Here is a 5,490-nt window from a genome sequence, read left to right on the forward strand (position 1 = left end):
TAGAATTCAAATTAATTTAAGTTTGACTTAAATTGGAATTTGAATTTGAGTTAAAATTGGACTACAGGATAAAGGATGATTTTTCTCTTCCTTCCCTATCTGATATTGGCGCCTACACAGGGATAAAATTCCCCTAAGGTGGCCGGCCATAATGGATAAGGATAAGAGGAGATTTTGTTCCAAATTCAAATAGGAGATAATTAACAAGCTTTATCTTAGAGATAGAGATTTGATTCCTTTTTGAAGTTTGACTTTTACTCTTTAAATATGAGAATGATAGAAAATTGTGAAAATAATTTTTGAAACAATTTTTCAGCCCTAATGGTTAGTGCTGGCCGAAATTCTCAAGTAGAGAGGAAGGAAAAATTTTTCTCCAAAAAATTCCACATCGTGCATGCGTTGGTGTTTGTGGAAATTCGAGTGTTTATTGTAACCCGTTTTGTCTCATGTGTGCCCACACACACGTCTTCGTGGGTTCTAGGAATTGACGTGGAAGACAATGGTTTTCTAAACACAAAGCTTTGGAGCAAGGATTGTTCGAGGTCAAAGAACTCAAGTTATCATCCGAGTCGGCCTCCAGGTATTTTTCCTGATCGAGTTCTTAATAAATGAATTAATGAGATTAATTTATTCATGCATAAATTAATATAATCTATAGAGTATCTCAAAGGTTTTATGAAAATTTTTGTTATACACGATCCGCCTTTCCGCTGCGCTTCCGCATCCAAATTCGATTCGGGAACCAACACCCTTCTCCTATAGTAACTGAAAGTATTATCATTCCTTCAGCATGAATGCATGCTCTAGTAAAGCCTTGGAGTGGGGTGTTCACGGGTGTTAACCTTGCTCCACCTAGGTTGATCTTGGTTAAAACATCTTTGAATAGTATATTCACTGAACTCCCATTGTTGATCAAAATCTGGTGGACCAAGCTATTTGCCACTTGCAAAGACACAACTGTGGCATCATTATGTTGATGAAGTAACTTCCTTGCCTCATCCTATGTGAAGGTTATGGCGATGTTCTCCATCTTTAAAAATTTTGCGACATGTTCAATCATATTTACAAATTGGCCACATTCGAGACCTTTAGCTTCTCGAGCATACAAGTTCCATGCCCGCATGGAATCTACAGCTTCTGGTCCTCTGAAAATTGTCCTGACCTTATTCAGCGTGGATTTATTCCCAGCTGTCATATTCGTTCCCTGCGCGACTGCTGCCTATTATCCCATTGTTGTCAGGAGTGTAGTTCTTCTCTCTATTATCACTCTGTCGACAAACTCCTGCAATTGGCCTTGTTGAATGAATGCCTCAATCTATCCTTTTAATTGAAAGCAACTTGAGGTGTCATGGCCATGGTCCTTATAGAAGTGACAATATTTACTTTTATCCCTCTTGTTGGGATCTCCCTTCATAGGGGTTGGAGGAGTTAGCAAATTTTGATGTTGAATTTGCATTAAAATTTGTGTCATTGTCGTATTCAAGGGTGTGTAGGCCCTTGCCGTATCTGATAGGGTGTAAGCATGGAACTTTTGTGATAAGGTAGTCTTGGACTTGTTCATGTCCTGTTGTGCCTCTAACTTTTGTTTTTTTGCTTCTCCTCCCTTAGATCCTTCTTCCACCTTCTGCTTTCCATCTTTTTTGACTGATCTATTTGAGATTATCCTCTCCAAGTGTGCACGTATTCTTCAGCACTGATGAACTTCTGAGCTCTGATTACGAGATCGGCGAAGGTTTTTGGTTTTTTTTTTCTTTTTGCAAATTGACTTCAGCATATCACCTTCCTAAAGCCCTTCTTGAATTGCGGCCACATTATCACTATCATTGTATCCTTCCACATAATTCATTTCCTGGTTGAAACGTTCAATGTAGGCTTTTAATGATTTGTCAGCTCCTTGCTTAAGGGAGAATAGATAAAGCTTATCTTTCCTGCAAGTTTTTGGTATTACGAATCGTCCTACAAATTGTTGTTTCAGCTGGTTAAACGAACTGATTGACCTTGGCTCTAATTGTTGGAACCATTGAATCGCTGGCCTAGTAAACGTCAAAGAAAATGCTTGGCACATCTAAGCTTATGTGGCTCCCTAAATTCGTATCCATGTGCTATATCCATGTATGTGTCCCATTAGATTCTCTTTCCCATCAAACTGCTTGAGAAGAATCATCTTGAAATCAGCAGGGAATACCTCTGCCATGATGTCTTCAGTGAATGGCGGCTCGGTTGCATCCAATATGTCTCTTACACCTTCCGGTAAATTCTTGTTGGCTTCTATGTCATCCATTTGCCTTCGCATCCTTTCTAGCTGCTGCTATTTAAAAAAAAATTGAAAACCCCAAAACTGCAACAATATTTCGAAAACGATACCAACTATAAAAACGATGATAACCTTAAAGAACAACATAAACATGAAAAGAGACAAGAGTCACAAGACCTAAGCAAACGACAAGAACCAGGGAAAGGACAATACCAAGGAGGTAAGAAAACCATACCAAACACAAAAACGACAATAATTTGTACAGTCGACAAGAACGTCAAAATCGACATTAACTTGTAAAATGACACCAAATACAAAGCTAGAACAGCAAAATTAGGATGAATAACTTCGGAACCATTCAACCAAGTTATTAGAGGAATATAACTTTTTCATTTGTTTTTTGGTTAGTTTCTCAATTGTCTGCTTGTTGCCTTGTTGGTCCCAAAGTGATCTTGAGACGACATTGTTTAATTTAGAAAAAAAATTAAAAATACAACTCAAAATGGTAAAAAAATTTATTATTTATGTCACTCCACTAAAAAATAAATAATTATTAATTAATTAATAAAAATAAAATAAAATAAAAGGTGACAATAACACTAAATTATTTAGAATAACATACATAATAGACTTATATAAAACGGTAACAAATTATATACTTTTCTCTATAAATAGAGGTTAGGGGTCTAAGTTTTCTTTGGTTATTGGACCTCAACAACAAAGACTAGTATTTCTCATGTTTTCTTTCCGAGGTTATCCAAACATGAGCTAAAAATTCTGAAAAATGAAAATCTATTATCATTTATATGTGATGTTGTAATCATATTCGAGTTGCCAATTTGGCATCGTTTCCCAAGAAATGAAAGAATTGACTTTAAGGGTGATATGAAAATTCATGTTGATAGTTCAATGAGCTTTTGTGAATATAGCAAAATTATTATTCATGTGTGTAAGCGACGAAGCTTCAATGCCCAAAAACAATTTTTTGTTCTTACTTGTCGGTTGTATTAGACACGTACAATAAGTTAAAAATAATTATTGCCTTAACTATTGTTGATATGATTTGTTTATTCTTCTTCTTTGTTTTTTTTTTTTTTTTTCAACTTTTGTTTTCTCAAGTCTGATGAAAATGTGTTCTTTATACTTTATACCAATAATCTATCGTCAACCTATTCAAAAAGCTTTTCCAATTATTTTATGTCTATTTGCCTATTTTATTTGTGTGAACGCTGCTAATTAATTAACCTTTCAAAACTAGACTTTTCATCTACAAAGAAGAAGATGCTAGACGACTAAAGATTTCCATTAGATATTATATAAGGAGAAAGAGAAAAATAGGCCAAGACTTGAAATTAATTAAAATTAATAGGCCAATAGTTTACATAAGTTAATAAATAGGTCAAATTACTATTTTCGTCCATAACTTGTCTGGTTATGAACCATAACTTGACAAGTTATTCTCAATTTTTGTCCATAATTTGTCTGACTATGAACCATAACTTGACAAGTTTGTCTATAATTTATCTGGTTATGAACCATAACTTGACAAGTTATGGCCTATAATTTCTATAACTAAAAATTAGTTTATATACTTTCTTAAGTTTTTCATATTGGCATATTTCTTACTATTTTCCTATTATATTTAAGAGGTGTTTTGGTGGCGGCCAAACAACCTAATATTACCACATGTATTTCAGTAGTAAAAACTTAAAACACTATAGATAACTTAGTTTTAGATGTTAGTTTAAAATTGTTAAACCTACTATTTAGGTGTATGAATATAGATTTTTACTCTATATTTTTTTTATTAATACTCTTTTAATTAATATAATTATTTGATTAAAAAGTATATTAATTAATAATAAGTTGTATGGTTGAGGAAAAAGAAAGAAGAATATTCTTTAGGTGTATAACTTACTGTGACACTTTCGAGGGTTATTTATTATTTAAATTATATTTTGAGTGTGTTTAACATTGTACCTTAAATTCTGAATTCATATTGTAAATTTGTTCCTCTTGATGTTAAAGTCGTTAACTTACTGTGACACTTCCATTGACAAAAATTGGGATTAAAGCTTTGTTGGCAATTTGGCTAAATTGTTAGACTTAATTTATTACCAAACGCATAACTCATTTTGGTTTTTTTTTTAAAGACTATCAGTTTGGCCATGAATTTTCATGAGTCAATCATTTAATCATTTAGGTTAGAATTTTCGTTAAAAAAACAGAAAATGGGAATAATCTCTTTTGTAAACTCAAAACTCATAATAAAATAGTAGGTCAAGTGATAAGTCAGACACCATCTGGATAGTTTAGTAAATGTATTTTTTTTTTTTTATTCTCATGTAACGTTCTTCTACATATGAGTCATTCTTAACTTGTTCAAGTATAACAGTCAATATTACATATGTTGTCTACACTTTGTAATGCTACATTTAAGTAAACTGAGTGTTATAAACACGAATAATTACTAACAATGTTACACAATAATATGAAAAACATCACACTTACTAAAAATTGTTGTGGGTGTTTAATTTATGATCAGTTTGACATTATTGTACTGTTAAAAATTTCTATTATTGTTGTGCTGTTAGTAAGAAATTGTTGTGAGTAAAGACATGTATGTATTTGATAAAATTGTTTTCAAAGTTGCTTTAAATACCAGAAACAAAAATTTACGTGTTTAGTAAATTATGTATAAAATTTTTGTGAAAATATATAATAACAACATACTTTAATACACATTTATAATTAATTTTATTTCTATTTTTATAGTCAATATTCATAATATTATACACTAAAATACTAAAAAAATATATATATATATTTTTTATTTTATTAATTAAAATATCTCTAAAAATAATCATAAAGTGCTTATAATTTCACCATACTGGTAAGAGAAAGTACACATTATACCTAGCAATTTCCAAATAGTGAGGAAATATCTTCACTCTTAGCTTTTTGTTAGAACCCATTTAGTTATGGAGCATTCATTGTGGGACCCAGAGGGTGGAAAAAGAGTATTCTTTATATTTTTGTGTTGGCTATTGGTACGTTTTGTACAAGTTGAAAAGTTCGAATAGACATCAACTTATAGAATGGGTCATGTACATTGCACTCTCTTCAAGGGCGCGTACGAGCGCATGCAAGTTGCTCTAATTAGTGGAACGCCCCAAAACAGGCGGGCCTTTCTGCCTCAAATCAAAATCAATGAATGCGTAGGTTGAGATTTGATT

Source organism: Morus notabilis, unplaced genomic scaffold (assembly GCF_000414095.1).
Source record: "Morus notabilis unplaced genomic scaffold, ASM41409v2 Scaffold1154, whole genome shotgun sequence".
Classification (NCBI taxonomy): domain Eukaryota; kingdom Viridiplantae; phylum Streptophyta; class Magnoliopsida; order Rosales; family Moraceae; genus Morus; species Morus notabilis.